The 17,623-nt window shown below is 36.5% G+C and overlaps 1 protein-coding gene across 3 annotated transcripts in view; it reads left to right on the top strand.

The window, feature by feature from the left end:
• LOC150084420 (NPC intracellular cholesterol transporter 1-like) overlaps nucleotides 1-15,967 on the top strand; it is a 466,919-nt gene extending 450,952 nt beyond the window's left edge. For all 3 annotated transcript variants that reach the window (XM_090376058.1, XM_090376057.1, XM_090376056.1), the window contains one exon: nucleotides 9,823-15,967. The gene's annotated coding sequence lies outside the window, so the exon portion shown is untranslated. The remainder of the gene's footprint in view (nucleotides 1-9,822) is intronic.
• Nucleotides 15,968-17,623: the final 1,656 nt, after the last annotated feature.

Raw genomic sequence — 17,623 nt, 5'->3', positions numbered from 1 at the left:
GACACTTTTTTACACCACATAGGAATTGACCAGCGATATACCAAGTACAGCATTACCCTGCTTAGTATGGCTTCAAACAGCGCAGGTTTCACTATAACACGGTTTTCAATTAAGTTTAAGCTGAAAATTTACTGTACATATTAAAACTCCTTCAATAGCCTAGACAGGTACTATGCATATATGCTGCGTTGTCGTAGCCAGGTACTATACATATATGCTGCAGTGTCAATTCTATTGTCTACTATGCACAAGTGACAATAGCTCCCTTCAGGCAGTCAGCTGCAACGGGCAACAGTGTTCAGTATTCTTAATTCCATCCTGACGAGACGAAATTATAGTTTTTCAAATTTATTTTTTACCCCTTTAAATACGATCGAAAATATATCTGCATCTTGGCTAGAAATCACTGCCAACAACGTGTGTTCTGTTTGGCAGCATATTTTGCCCCATTTGGTAAATGATTTCACTGGTTTTGAATTGCAAGTTCAGATAATTTCCAAAGATATTGTGAAGGTTGGAAAAAACTTGGGATTTGAAACTTTGAACGCCAGTGTACGTGACTGCATTGACTCATGTGCAGCTTAGATGATGCAACTCTCCTTGAAATTGATAATTGATGAGCAAACTGCATATGCAGAAGAGGAAAATAATTCTGAAGTGAATAACACTGAAGAGCCACCAAAACAATTTTCAACAGACGAACTGGAGAGAGTTTTCTGGGGAGTTGACATGGCCTGTGAGGCAATTACGAATGGAGATCCAAATGTTGAATGTAGCATCAAGATACGGCAAATTTTACAAGATGGGATTCAATGCTACAAAGACTTGTACACCGAGAAAAAGAAGACGGCTTCACCAGACTTCATTATTTAAATATCTAAATAAACAACAACCGCTTTTTTAAAGATTTTTTTCTCATCTCTCATTATGTTACCTTTTCATTAATAAAATTTTTGCAATATTTTTTTAAATTTCAAATCCTTTTATTTGGCTATCAAGTGCAAATTGTTTATAGATTTATTATAATTTGTTTATAGACTGTTTCTCTGGTATGCATTCAATTAAAACCCATTATAATTATACCTCAATCAGCACGGTTTCACATAACACGGAATAGTTTTGGTACCAATTATCAGTGCTGTGCAGGGTATTGCTGTATATATTCTATTGCTAATTTGCAGTACCACTTTATTCCCCTTTCTTAGCATTGTGGCATATGAACTCATTTAATCCAGTAGATCAACGCCTGCTTTTCCTTTATTATATGCTAGAATAGAAAGCAGTTTTTGTTTGGGTTCTTTTCGTCTTCCTTTACTGGTGGAGGGTCCCTCAACCATTTCTGCAGCATGCTTTGTTGTCAGTAGTCTTGCATCTTGCCACTTTAGAACAATAATTCCATTTTTTTATTCCTTGGCGATCATCTCCCCTTCATTTAGCTTTGAATGCATGACTTTATTAGGCATTAGGATATTTTTTCATTTGAAGAAATATCCCAGTCAGGATCTTTTACCGAATCATCCAAGTTTCTTGCAACGACCGACTAACTGGTTAAAATAAATTCATTAAAATAAAAATGCATAAGATAAAACAGAAATAAAATAAAATAAGCGAAGCGAAGTGCTTCTTCATCAGCTAGATGAAGAGGCACTTCATCTAGCTGATGAAGAGGCACTTTGCTTCGAAAGCTACTATGTATTTTAATGCTTTTTATTATATTATATTTTAACTTAATGCTTTTATCTTATTTTATTTCTGTTTTATCTTATGTATATATCATTTTTATTTTAATAAATTTATTTTAACCAGTTAGTCGGTTGTCACAAGAAACTTGGATGATATAATGCAACCCGACGCACGAGACCTGTTTTCTAATTTTACTGAATCGTCAGTGTCATCTTCTTTTTCATCTTCAGAACTACTACTAAGATTTTCAGTAATTTCTCTCAGTTCTTCTTTTAGTAATTTTCTTTTAGGCATTGCTTTCTAGAGGGGTTTTTTTTTTTTTTTACAACACACTTGTACAAACTTGTGGAGAAACACACAACACAATATAATGGTTAATACAGTGTGTTAAGAAACTTGTTTTGACAAAATCTTTAACAATACTGATAAACTTATTGCAACGTTTGTGAGTTTATTTTATTGTGATTAGTTTATTACAGCATGCACATGCAATAAACTAATCACAAATGACCTTCATATGTGTGCCATAATAGCATCACGCATATGTGGCCTACATGGCTTCTCAAGAAGTAACCTACTGGGCCATGTCGGCCACATATGTGCGACACAAAAAAAAAAAAAAAACTTTTTTGATATTTTAAACAAAAAACAACATGACACTGACATTACAATATTTATTTTAGAATTACCAGTAAAATTATTTACTAAATATTACTTGGCCCAGGGGAATTTTTTTTTCTTAAACTAGCTTGGCAGTCAACATGTTAAAACTTAGCTGCCAATTTTCTGACCATAATTGCAGCTTGTTCAAGTCATTCTGAAAGAGTGCTGGTTGCTACTGATCATTAACTGCTCTACCAATCTTTACATCATCTGCAAATTTTAACATCAAGCCTTCTATCCCATCATCAATGTCATTTATGAAAATCAGAAAAAAACTGTGGTCCAAGAATCAATCCTTGGGGAGGGGGGTACTTCTGACGATACACCAATCTGAAAAATATCCATTAATCACAACCCTCTGACTTCTGCCCTGCAACCACCCAGAAATCCATCTTAGAATTTTTCCAGTAACCCCAACATGTTCCAGTTTATACAAACCTCTCATGAGGGAATGAGACAAATGCCTTGCTAAAATCCAAATAAACTATATCAAAATTGTTCCCTATATCTATTCATGAGTAACTGTGTCAAAATAGCTTACTAAGTTAGTTAAACATGATTTTCCCTTAATAAAACCATGTTGTGTGTGTTATTCAGAATGCCATTCTATGTAAATGTCCCTCAATTGCAATCTTAATTATTGCTTCTAAGATTTTCCCTACCACCGAAGTCTGACTAACCAGTGTGTAATTACTGACTTCGCTCTTTGAACTGCCTTTAGGTGATACATTGGCACTTCTCCAATCCAAAAGAATCTCTCAAGAGCCGAAAGATGCCCTCATAATTAACTTCAGTGGTTCAATACACTCCCTGGTGGCCTCCTTCAAAAAAGCTGTGTATATGCTATCAAGTTCAGGAGCCTTACTTGCCTTTATGGTTGAACATTTTTCTTATAACTAGCCAACTGTAATTTTGAAGTCACTAATTTCATATGACTCAGCCTCACTTCCACAACCTCTTCTCAGCACGAAGGGTCTTTATTCATAAGGACAGATACAAAGTACCTGTTCAGTTTGTCCACAACATCAGCTGGGTTGTCTGACTTTCCCACACCCACTGCACAAGGGTCCGATTTGATTTGCCTTTTATTCCTTCTATTCACATATACAAAGAATGCCAGAGGTGAATTAAATTCTCGCAAGTGAACTAGATGATTTTGTAATAACTGAGAGGAAAGCAAAGGGAAAATTGTTGAAGATAAACATAAAAAAGGCACCAGGGGTGGATGGGATCTATCCAGTTATATTAAAGGAGGCAGCAAAAGAAATAAGCAAACCGTTAGCCATAATTATGAGAGCTTACTTGAACTCAGGGGAGGTATCCATGGACTGGAGATGTGCAAATGTGACCCCAATTCACAAAGGAGAATCAAAGGGCGACATAAGTAATTATAGACCTGTTAGTTTAACTTCTTTTTCAGGGAAATTAATGGAGCCACTAGTTAAAGAAGCACCTCAGGATCATCCAGACAAGACTTCGGTTATAGCTCGGACACAGCGTGGTATTGTTAAGGGGACGTCTTGTCTGACCAATTTGATTGAATACTATGATGTGGTCACAAAGGAACTGGATGCAGGGAATAACTTTGATGTCATATATTTGGATCGTAGAAAGACATTTGATACTGTTGTACATGAAAGACTGCTGAACAAATTGGAACAGTGCGGAATTAGAGGCAAATTGCTGCTATGGATAAAGGGATGGTTGAGTGGGAGAAGGCAGAGAGTGGTGGTGTGTCAATGGACACTGCTCTTTGGGGACTAATATTATTATTGGAGTCCCCCAGGGTTCAGTGTTGGGTCCATTGTTGTTTTCTATATTTATAAATGATATTGATGATGATATATCAGGCTTAATGTCCAAATTTGCAGACGATGTGAAGGTTGGCAGGGTTGCTAATGACAATACGTGCTGCAACAAGAACTAGAAAATTTGAGCAGATGGGCTGAGAAGTGGCAAATGAAGTTTAACATTGACAAATGTAAAGTACTAAATATGGGAAGCAGTAACCCCAGAGTAATGTATCTACTGTATGGTACTACACTGACAGTGGTAGAGAATGAAAAGGACCTGGGGGTAATTGTACAGGCAGATATGAAGTTTTCTGAGCAGTGCAGACGATCCACAAGAGTAGCTCATGGTGTCTTGTGAATGATTAGCAGGGATAAGAAGATAATTTTCCTCTTGTATAAGACAATGGTCAGGCCGCACCTTGAGTACTATATACAGGTCTGGAGGCCTCATTTTAAGAAGGATGTAGAGCTGTTGGGATGAGTACAGAGAAGGGCAACAAGATTAGTGAATGGAATGAAGGGTTGCTCTTATGAAGGAAGACTTAAGTTTTGCAGATTACATTGTCTGGAGATTAGGCACCTACGAGGTGATCTGATTGAGGTGTATAAAGCCTTGAATGGTTTGAGCATGCTCAATGCTGATGGGATCCTTCCTCTTGCTCAGAATAATCACCTGAGAGGACATAAATTCAAATTGAGGAAAGACAGTTGTAGGATAGATGTGCAGAAGTTTGCCTTTAGCCAGCGGATAGTTGACAGGTGGAACATACTTCCATCTTTTGTTGTGGAAGTTGATAACCTAAATAAATTTACTAATGATATGAAGAGCAGGAGACCAGCAGAATTACATAACAAGTACAAGACAATGCTGAAAAAAAGCCGTGAGTTAGGTTTGAATTTGAAAGTGTCTGCAATTCTGCCCAGACACAATAGGAGGGAAGTATATGATGAGAGTCTTGTCGGTCATTTCGGTCCTGGAGTGATTGTGCAAGGCTCAAGGGGTAGAATTTTTCTCAACCTGGTTTGTGCTTGTTAACAGGAGAGACTGCCTCTTCAGGGATGGGATACACGTAAATAGAAAGGGTGCAAGAATATTTGCTGATGCTATCGAGGCAAAGCTGGGATCAGAAAACTGCTAGCTTGGGGGGGATACATGGACTAGTAGATTAACAGTAGCCGCTGGCAGAGGTAAAAGTGATTCTTGCACTACTTCTATTGAAATGCAATTGAGCAACAGCCTGGAAAGCAAGGCAATGGGAATTTTCAGAACTGCTGGGAGTCATAGTGGAACAAGTAAATACATGGGCTGTGTTAGGGTAACTAAGAGTAGAAACAGGTGCATGTATACTTGCATGTACACCAATGCTCGGAGTATAGTTAATAAATTCAATGAGCTTGAAGTGCTAGTCAAGACATCAAAGGCAGATATTGTTTTGATATCAGAGACATGGTGTCACTTAAACATAAACAGTGACATAAAAACAGTGACATTGCAGAACTGCAATTTCGGGAGTACAATGTGTACAGAAAAGATGGACAGGAAGGAGGGGTTATGCTGTTAGTTAAGAAACACATAAAATCTAAAGAAGTGCGTCCAGTTGATGTTGTTGGACAATGCAATGTTGAGTCTGTTTGGTGTGACATAAGCACTGGGAAAGGAAAAATGAGAGTAGGTGTGTGCTATAGGCCTAATGAATCTGATGCGTATAATAAGCAATTGTGCAGAGAAATAGAGTGGGCTAGTAAATTAGGTGTCTTATAATGAGGAATTTTAATTTTCCGGATATTGACTGGAATTTGTGGGTTGGTCACTCACACACTAGCAAAGCTTCTGTGATTTATTGGATGATTGTTTTCTACAGCAGCGTGTTCGGGAGGTAAATTAGAGGGAGTAATACTCTTGATCTGATTATCAGTAATGATTCTTCATGCATCAAGAATCTGCAGATAAAGGAACCACTAGGTGGCAGTGATCACTATGTGCTGAAGTGGGATTTACTCAAAGAGGTAACTACCATCAAGGGGCGCCTCCGTAGCCAGGTGGGAAGGAGCAGCAGTGCGTAGCACACGCTTCTTGATTAGCCCGGGGTTCGAGCCCGTCACCACCAAATACGAAAGATGCGGAAAGGTCAGGGAATGACCACCGCATATCCCAGAGCAATATGGCCTTAGTTGCTAATGCTCCTAAAAACCAAATAACAAATAACAAATAACCATCAAGGGTAAAGGGAAGGGTTTTTGATTTCGTAAAGGTGACTATGGTGGTCTGAGACAGTATTTAAATTCTATGCGGTGGAACCAACTGATGATGTTACAAACAGCAAATTGAAAATGGGAAGCATTCAAAGAATTAATCTTGGAATCTACTAGGCTTTTCATACCAACTAAGAAATATTGTTCAAGATTTAGGCCTAAATGGATGTCAGATGAACTAATTAGATATGTGACAGAGAAGAAAAATGCATGGGATACATATAAATTAACATGTGACACAGAAGCCTATGATAGATATAAGTTGTTCTGTAACCAAGTTACAAAGGAGGTTAGGCAGGCAAAGGCAGATTACGAGAAATCTTTGGCAAGGGATGCAAAGAAAAACAGCAAAGAGTTCTTTACTTATGTAAACTCTAGAAGGAAGGGGATGAATGAGATTGGTCCACTTGATATATCGCTGGTTCGACTGTTGATGATCCTGCTCAGGTAGCTAACAAACTAAATGAATATTTTGCATCGACATTCACACATGAAGAGTTATTCAAGGAGGGGAATGCTAGAGGTGTATTCAACTCTGGCTGTAAGCTAGATAATCTTGTAATAACTGAGAGTAAAGTGGAGGAGAATTTGTTGAAGATAAACACAAGAAAGGCACCTGGGGTGGATGGAATCTATCCAGTTATATTAAAGGAGGTAGCAAAAGAAGTAAGCAAACCCTTAGCCATAATTATGAGAGCTTCCCTGGACTTAGGGGAGGTACCCATGGACTGGAGATGTGCAAATGTGACCCCAATCCACAAAGGAGGATCAAAGGGAGACACAGGTAATTACAGACCTATTAGTTTAACTTCTGTTCCAGGAAAATTAATGGAGGCACTGGTTAAAGAAGCATTGCAGGATACTCTGGACAAGACTTCAGATATTGCTCAAACACAGCATGGGTTTGTTAAGGGGAAGTCTTGTCTGACTAATTTGATTGGATATTATGATGTAGTCACAAAGGAACTGGATGCAAAGAATAACTTTGATATCATATATTTGGATCTTAGAAAAACAGGGGCCTCCGTAGCCAGGTGGGAAAAAGCAGCAGTGTGTAGCACACACTTCTTGATTAGACAGGGGTTCTAGCCCGTCACTACCAAATACAGAGGATGCGGAAAGGTCAGGGAATGACCACCACTTATCCTGGAGCAATATGGTCTTTGTTGCTAATGCTCCTAAAAATCAAATAAAAAACAATAACTAACGATCTTAGAAAAGCCTTTGATACTGTTGCACATGGAAGACTGCTGCACAAATTGGAGCAGTGTGGCATTGGAGGCAAATTGCTGCAATTTTTTTTTTTTTTTTTTTTATGAAAACCCCAAACACGAAAGGTATCAAAACCTATAGTACTTAGTACCGTGCATGGGTTGAAGGAGAAGTATGGGGGGAGGGGAATGCCGGAAACTTTGCTCTAGAGACTAAACATGGGTTTCACCACTTCAAGCCTCCAATAAGCAAAGTGGTGGTATTTCACCGGTTGATGAAAGTCATCTACCACATACTGTGGATAAAGGGATGGTTGAGTGGGAGAAGACAGAGAGTGGTAATCAATGGACTAATGTTATTAGTGGAGCCCCTCAAGGTTCAGTGTAGGGTCCATTGTTGTTTTCTGTATTTATAAACAACATTGATAATGGTATATCAGGGGTTAATGTCCAAGTTTGCAGGCAATGCGAAGATTGGCAGGGTTGTTAATGACGCTAATGACAGTACACTGCTGCAACAGGATCTAGAAAAGTTGAGCAGATGGGCTGAGAGGTAGCAAATGAAGTTTTACATTGACAAATGTAAAGTACTACATATGGGAAGCAGTAATCCCAGAGTAACATATCAACTTTGTGGTACCACACTGATAGTGGTAGAGAATGAAAAGGACCTGGGGGTAATTGTGCAGGCAGTTATGAATGAAGTTTTCTGAGCAGTGCAGATGGTCTTCAAGAGTCGCTCATAGTGTCTTGTTAATGATATACAGGAATTTTTATAGCAAGCATAAGGAGGTGAATATCTCTTAGTATAAGGCAATGGTCAGACCACAACTTGAGTACTGTATACAGGTCTGGAGGCCTCATTTTAAGAAGGATGTAGAGCTGTTGGAATGAGTACAGAGAAGGGAAACAAGATTAGTGAATGGAACAAAGGGTTGCTCTTACGAAGAAAGGCTTAACTTCTGCAAATTACAGTGTCAGGAGACTAGGCACCTGCAAGGTGATCTGATTGAGATGTATAAAGCCTTGAATGGTTTGAGCATGCTCAATGCTGACGGGATTCCTCCTCTTGTTCAGAATAATCGTCTGAGAGGGCATAAATTCAAATTGAGGAAAGACGGTTGTAGGATAGATGTGCGGAAGTTTGCTTTTAGCCAGCAGGTGGTTGACTGCTGGAACAAACTGCCATCTGTCATAGAAGTTGATAGCTTAAATAGATTCAAGGCAGAACTTTTGGAGCGAATGGATGTGTGAAATAAGGGTGTGTTGTTGTTTTTTTTTTTTTTAGCTGATGCTATATAAGCTTGCTTTCTTGCATCATGTGCCTTTGCTAAGCTAATGCTAAGTTTAAGGTTGAGCTAGACAGGTATTTGGAACAAACTGAGGGGAGAAATGGGAGCATTTTTTTTTTTTTTTTTGATTGATGCTGCATAAGCTTGCTTTCTTGCATCATATGCATTCTAGTTTTTTTTTTTTTTTTTTTTTTTTTGTAGTTGTTGGCACATCGGCTTCTGTGGCCATAATGCACTTCCCAAGGTTTTTGCAGTACTTTGATCCAAGCTCGAGGTGGGATTCAAACCCGCGACCTTTGGTTTGCCAGGTAGGCACTTTACCCACCCGGCTAGCTCGGTCGACGCATTCTACTAATGCTAATATCATTATTTCGTCAACTGTGAAATGTGTTGCTGAGAAAAAAAGAGCAGTAACTGTTTTAAATTTACTGTCTGCATACCAGTGCTGGGACTGTTCTGATAATTGAAGGTTCCATTGTGTTGCATATATTAAAATATGATCAATAAGCAGTTCTTAACAATAAAAATTTCATTGAAGACATGCTGAAAATACTACCTTGTATTTTCAACATGAAAAATATTTATATAATTATTATATATTTCAGTAAAATTTATTTTTCTGTCTTCTCTGTGAATTGTGTATAACTGGCTCTAGAATAAAAATAAACATTATGATTGTGTTAAGTTACTTATTCTAATTTATTTATCAATGAATTATTTTTTCAATATTTTGTATTTTTGGTGAATTTTGTTTAAACTATTTGTTAAGTGTAATCTTTTGTAATGAAGCTATCACACTTGGAGAATATCTGAGTCAAATTATTTGAGTTTTAATAAGTTTAATGGCATTTTTGTATATATTTTTATTGTCACAGTTATATAAATAAAAATGTGACTGAATTTACTTTTTTTTTTTTTTTTTTTCAGATTTTATGGAAAATTACTTCAATGTGATATATCACCCATCATTTATTTTATGATAATGGCTGGAGGACTTCATATGACCAAGGAAAATACATGAAGATTTTTACCTTCAATATCTTTGGCAAGATGATTCTTCAGGATAAATTATCAGACTTGTGAGGACTTTTCCTTCACAGTATTTTCTGAGTTACACTTAAAAAGACATTGTAGAATAAAACATGAGAGAGATTTAAAAGATGAGTTGTTTGTTACAAGAAATTATGTGTTTCTCTTTCTTAGTATTCCCAGGCATTTTTTTATTTCCTCTCCCTCTTCCTTCCTGATCTCAGTTTCCAATAACAGTGACATTACTTGAGTCTAATTTAAGGTTATTTTGTATATAAAGCATACCCCTCTACTTTAACTTTTACAGAAAGATAAGAATATTATTCATGAAAGCACTATGTAGCGCTAATATTTATTCAGTTTATCAATGCAAATTATTATTGCATCAACCTAAACATTGAGTTAAATAATTGTGGACTTTTTTTACCATCAGATAAATTTCCTGAAAATATTCTTCTGTGATATATATGTGAAATGCCTAATGTTTTTTAACTTCTACTCATTACATAATGTATCACTGGTTTACTGAATCATGATTGTTGAAACATGTTTAATTCTGCTACATAATTTGAGGAACTGAATATGAAACTAAAAGTAACTATGTATGACCACTGCCCTTTAGGGAACAAATTGCATTAACAATAAGTAGCTCTTTTTCTTCATTGCCAAATGGTAATAAGTATTTAGGTCAGATGGATTACCTTGTCCTATATATTTTGTAGCAAGCAGAATTTCAACTGTCACGGGCAAACAATATAATCCTAATAGTCAAGACAGAATGAACTTTGGTATCCATGACATACCTAAAAATGCACAACTTTTAAACAGATAGCATCATTAAAAGGCTATTCTGTTAATTGTCTAAAATATGAGATGCTGTTGTGGCAGCCTATTTCAAGACTAGCTGGTCTTTTCATTTAGTGAGTAGATTCATATAGCATATTCAGAAATTGAGGTAATCAGAAATCAAAATTAATTAACTTAATGTGGCAATATATATTTTTGTTCTACTGTAATTCATTTATATATATATTACTATCTGTACTGCTTAAGGATTATTATTATTAGCTGAGAGAGAGAGAGAGTCAGAAGTAAAAGGGATTCACCAAGAAAGAAAAGAATGATGATATCCAACCCAGGACCCTGGGTATGCCAAGCCTATACTCGCCAAATGTGAGCCCCTTGGGTTAGATTATTTTATTGAAATTTGGACTAATGCCTACTTGTGCTGGATTGGTCAATATAATGTTATTATGTAAAACAAAACTTCCTTTAAAACCACCTTGTAAACATTGAAATTACATCTTTGATGTTTTTAATCCCGCTTCTATTAAAAATAACATTTTGTTGATATACAGGGTTGGGCATATATCAGTTTACAGAGAATTTAAATCTGGAAGTCAGTTTCATCCTATTACAGTTTTATTCTATTAAAATTATATTACATGATGTTATTCATGAAATTTCAGTCAATTGCTCAAACTGTTTTTGGTATTTTACTTCTCAGTAATTTGCATCTCTTCTTGGTAAACTACAAAGGGCATTCAGATGAAACCCACCAAAGTTAAATAAAAGTTGATTTCACAAACAGCAGATCAGTCTTCAGTTACATTTTATACTCTTCCTCCAATGCTACACTAATGCCTGTATTCCTTGAGAGAAGAAATTTTTTGATTGGTGTTGAACTACATTATTGACCTCGTTAGTAACAACCTCTTAATGTTTTTTTTTTAGTGGTCAAAAAGGTGATAATCACAAATAGCTACAGTATTTCCCCATGTATAAGACACACCTTAATTTTGGGGCCTGAAATTTGAAAAAAAATGTATTACATAAAGTAATTGAACTCATGTTTTATTCATCATAAAATTAATACAACTCATCACTGGGTCTGATGACGAATCACTGTCTTCATATATTGCCTCGTCCTCGGTTCCAGCTATGGCATTTGAAATGCCACACTTCTTAAATGACTTGACAACGATATCGATTTTGATATTATCCCAGGATCTTTTCACCCAGGTACAAACTTCTCCTATAGTTGGTTTCTTCACTCTTCCTGCTGGTGTCAAATTGTCCCCAGAAGACTTCATCCATTGGTTCCATTCGTCTCTCATGGCAGCTCTGAAGGGTTTGTTAATGCTGAAATCAAGTGGTTGGAGCTGAGATGTCAAGCCTCCAGGTATGACGGCAAGTTTTGTTTTTTGTTCTGCAGCAATCTTCTTTTTATTTTTTGTCATGTGTGCCCTGAACTGATCAAGCACCAATAGGGCACGTTTGCATAAGAGCCCACCTGGTCTCCTGCTCCAAACTTTCTCAAACCAGATCTTCATCCCATCCTGATCCATCCAACCCTTGTCATGAACGTGGACAATCACTCCTCGAGGAATGTCTTCTTTTGGCATTGTTTTGCGTTTGAAAATCGGCATAGGAGGCAGCTTGGTTCCGTTGGCACAACAAGCTAGAACAACTGTATAATGGCTCTTTTTGTGTCCACTTGTCTTCACAGTTAGTTTTCACCCCCTTCTTATCAACAGTTCTGTTACTTGGGACATAAAATTGAGAGGGGGACTTCGTCCATATTTTCAATATATCCCAACTCAAACTGATGTGTCTTCCAACATTGAATGACAAAACGATGAAATTCAAGGACCTTCTGCTCATAGCTTTCAGGTATCTTTTGGGCAAGTCTGGTGCGTGTACGCATGCTTAATCCATTCTGTTTCATGAACCTGAAACACCAATTGTGTCCTCCTTTGAAATCAGTACCTTCTTTTTCATCAGCAATTCTTCTTGCCTCATGCTGAACCATCTTTGTGGACACAAGAATTCCAATTGCCCTTTGTTCCTCAATCCATATCTTCAATTCCCTCTCTAAATCAGGCCATTTTGCTGACTTGCCTCTGATGGCCTTCTTCCGCCATGGCGTTTACAGTAGAGTTTCTTCTTCTCGTAGCCAGTCTCGGATTGTTTTCTCAGTTGGAGGAGGACCAAATTTACTTTCAGCAGCACGATTTCCATTCACTTTTGCAAACTGGATCACTTTTAACTTGAATTCAACACTGTACGAAAATCTTTTCTAAGCCCATTTCTGGGCAGAACGTGGCAAGACATAACCTAATATACCTATACCGGTAACAAGTGCGAAACAATGAGCGCAAAGACAACAAGCGCAAAAAATGCAAGTAAAAAAAAAATCTACAACCACTGTATAAGACGCACCCAGTTTTTAGACCCGAAATTTTTCGAAAAAAGGTGCGTCTTATACATGGGGAAATACGGTAAGTCTGGTGAATGGTGAATATGGAGGAAGGAGTAATACTTCCAATTTCATCTTTTACAACAATCAACTGCCATGGTTGATTGTTGGAACAAACGTCCATCTGTTGTTATGGAAGTGGACAGTATGAATAAATTCAAGGAAGAACTAGACACACTACTTGAGGGGATGAATTGTTTATGCAGAAAGATTTTTTTTTTTTTTTTTGCTGATGCTGTATAAGCTTGCTTTGCCACTACTAATTATATGGAAGCAGTAAATTTTCAACAATGGCAGCTCCCTTGCAGTCATACAGCATGAGAGAGATGTGATGTGTAATCTGTTATTTGAATGCAGAAGAATAAAACCTGCTGATATTTATCACAAAATGTTAACTATCTATCAGTTAGTGAATAAGTTTAAAAATGGTACTGAAAGTGTTGAGGATTCCCTTTGAATGGGTCAAGCACATTGTTTCACAACATGATGATTTAAAAACAAATTTTCCTTTTAGATTGTTGAAATCAATCAACAAGGGAAACTTTTGCACTTCTACTCAGCAACCATCCCTCCTCAATTTGAATTTATGAACCTCTCATATTCTGAGCAAGAGAATTAATACCATCAGTATTGAGCTTGCTGAATCCATTTAAAGCCTTAAACGCCTCAACTAGATCACCTTGCAAGTCTCCAGATGCTGCAATTTGCAGAACTGAAGCCATTTTTGGTAAGAGTACCCCTTGGTTCCCCTTCACCAATCTCATTGCCCTTTTCTGCACCCATTCAAGCAGTTCTACATCCTTCCTAAAATGAGGCCTCCAGACTTGTATGCAGTATTCAAGATGCAGCCTAACCATTGCCTTGTACAATGAGATAATCACCTTATCCCAGATAGCAAACTTCCCGTATAGCATCATATATCCAGGAGCTGTCCTCGCAGCCTGTGTGCTCTGCTTAGAGAACTTCATATCATTTCATTTCATTTTCCTCAGTTCATTTTCCTTTTCATTTTCCACTACCTTGAGTGTAGTACTACACAGTTGGTACATTAATCTGGGATTACTGCTACAGACATGCATGCAGTATCTTGCATTTGTCAATGTTAAACTTCAATTGCCATTTCTCAGCCCATCTTTGGCACATAAGAGCATTTTTGCTAATGTGCCAATAAAATTGTAAACCTTAATCTTAACCTCTCAGACCATCTGCCTAATTTTTCTCGATCTTGTTGCAGTAGCATACTCTAATTACTCTGATTAACCATCCTGGCAACCTTTGTACCATCTGTAAACTTAAACTGATATACCTTCATCAATATAATTAATAAATACAGTGTGGGTGATTTTCCATTTTATAATCACACAAGTAACTACCATGTGATGTTTACCGTCCTACTTTAATTTAAAATCCTGTTAGTGTCCCTGACTGCTTAAAAAAAGGATTCAATGTCCTTGTGAAAACAGTTTTACTCCAGACACATGTTAATTTCACAGAAAACTTTAATAATAATAATTGTTAGGCACTAATTATACATATTCCTTTATAATCCAAAACTCTCTTCAGTTAACTCATACATATAAACTATTGTCTCCCTGAGTAGCATTAAGCATGTTTACATCTACAGTTTACACAAGGAGTATTCATAGTTATAAAAAATTTACCTATACACACCAAATAAATTCCAATACTACATATTCCATCTCTGGGAAAGATCCCAGCAATCTCAATGTTCAAACACCACAGAGTTCTAAAAATTCATCCTTTAAAATTGTCTATAAGGAATACATATTACTGTCACAGGAATACTGAATGCCTTCAGGGAGTCCACATTGATACTAAATCTTGCTCGGCTATAAAATTTTGAGTGGTGAACATTATAAGGAAAACAATAACTTACTTTCCTGTCCTGTCAGGCCAGCCTGCTTAAAAGTTTCCTCCTGGTTATTTTGTTCTGAATCTCTTGGGGCCCACAGCTTACCTCTGATGCTACAGGGTCCTAATTCCGCTCAGTTCTCTTTGAAAACCTTTTCTTCAGCAACTTTCGACACTACTTCCCAACTAGCGATTCTTCCTTCCCTCACACTGTACGCCATTACTCAAAAAAAAAAAAAAAAAAAAAAAAGCACCTCTACATACAAGTCATTCTCTACATACCACACAACACCTCTACCATAAAAGGACCCATTTATATGTATATACTGTTCCTTATTCTCTCCCCCCTCTCCAGTTAATCCCTGATTTTCCAAACTTTCTTTGTCTCTCTCTTTGCTATTTTTGGTATATTTAAATTAATTTGTGGAATTTCTTGATTCTCTTACTTCCGTCGAATCGAGTCCCCTGTTAAAACTTTCCCTCCCCACTCATGCTAGCCTTTACTAAGTAAAAGCTTACAACAGAAAACAGTAATGAGCCCACACTGAACCCTGGTGCACCTTCAGTAAATCCAGAACAGCAGTATCCATTGATAACCAATCTGTCTTCTTCAACTCAACCATCACTTTATCCTTAGCAGTAACTTGCTTTTAATACCACACTTTTCCAATTCTGCACCTATATATTCATCCCAGCAGTGTTTAATGTGCAACTATGAAAATCTTTTCTGAAATCGAAGTATATGATATCAGAATTATTTTTTGAATCCAGCTGCTTTGTTACTGCATTACAGTACCCAGCGCGGCTCTAGGGGTCCTGGCACCCAGATGCAATTTGGAGCACCCCTTACCTTTTTTTTTAAATGTAGTTAAAATTTAAAGGTTGAAAACTCATAACACATATATATATTTTTTTTTTTTTTAAATTGTGTACTTTGAAAAATACATATATTAACAACACAGCAAAAATCATGAAACACACAAAAATGTACATAGACTAGAATTACAGATACATAAGTTGCCGATTGCTGGCTATGAGATGTACAAACTAGAAAAATTGCACAATGAAGAATCATTTAATTTTTAATGGAAAAAGAAATGTATGAAAAAATTAAATGATTTAAAAGTTTACTTTTCTTGATTTTATGGAAACAAATTCATCCAAAATTTCACTTGTTTCTAGTTTCTCACAGATATCATCTTCTGTTGCAATCATTGACAGTCCAACCAGTCTTTCCTGTGAAATACTAAATTTTAGACAAGTTTTAATTAGTTTCAGTCTTGAAAATGATCGTTCGCCACTTGCTACTGTAACTGTAAGTGTCAAAAATATTCCAAGAGAAATTGTTAAATTAATAAAGATGCTTACAAAATCATTTGCATATATATATATATATTGCAATATTTTCACTGGGTCTAAGCTGGCACTGTCCTGTATGACGTCCTTTAGAATTTGTATTTCATTATATAATTCAGTGGCACAAATATCCTTTTCTTCACCATAAGTCAGTGCAACTTGTAAATCATCACAGTGTTTTCTTAGTGTCCTCACTCATATTAGAAATTTCCGTGAAACTGGAAAACAATTGAAGTATGTTAAAGTGACTTATCAAGAGATCAAACTTTCAGCCAAAGAATTAATAATAGTGCCCTCAACTGGAAGGGAAAATGTAACTTTAAAGTTATATTGCGGATTAACTGGCGCTTTGTCTGAACATTCATAACAGAACAAGCTTTTCTTACATGTGTGTAATGTACTGCTTTTGAACTCAGGAGAAATTTCTAAATCTAATTCTAACTCTTTTGCCAATTCAAATATAACATTAAAATTTTCATCCGATTTAAATTCTTTAGTAAAGTCAATTACATTATTTAACGTGTTTATAGATTCACTTAAATTTGTGTCGGGATTTTGAAGAATTTTACTCACTACATTGATCCTGCACAAAATTTCATACCAGATTATAAGTGAACACAAAAATCCATAATTTTCAAAGCTAATGTTTCTGCTTCATATTTTGTATTATTGTCAATTATGAATATTATCATAAATTTCCACAAAAGAATCTAAAACTTCTCCAATATTATATCTAAATGAATAAAGAGCATCGATCCTTGCTTACCATCTAGTATTTGATAAAGTTTTAATTGCAATTTTGGTGTACTTTTTCAGTACATCCCATCGTTTAGTCTAAGCACTACAGAAATTATAAATTTCTTGTATAGTGCTAAAAAAACTCACAGTTTCAGTATTAACTTTAGCAGCATCAGTGATCACCAAATTTAATGTGTATGTGTGCAGCACACACATTAAATTAAGAGTGCTCGAGGGTTAATATTCAATATGTGTCTCTGAACGCCGCTGTGTTTCCTCACATGTTTGGGAGACAAGATTGCCACTTACCAAATCCATGCTATGAATTATAGTATAACTGCCCTTCTGTATAGATGATCCTGCATTACTTCTTTAACCAGTGACTCCGTTATTCTTCCTGGAACAGAAGTTAAGCTAACTGAGCCCTAACAGCCATAATTACTCATGTGAACCTTTGATCCCCCTTTGTGAAAT

The sequence above is a fragment of the Mastigoproctus giganteus genome, chromosome 6 (genome assembly GCF_048544385.1).
Source record: "Mastigoproctus giganteus isolate SK-2022 chromosome 6, ASM4854438v1, whole genome shotgun sequence".
Taxonomy (NCBI): Eukaryota; Metazoa; Arthropoda; class Arachnida; order Uropygi; family Thelyphonidae; genus Mastigoproctus; species Mastigoproctus giganteus.
The sequence above is the reverse complement of the archived record's forward strand: the minus strand, read 5'-3'. Positions and strand labels throughout refer to the sequence as shown.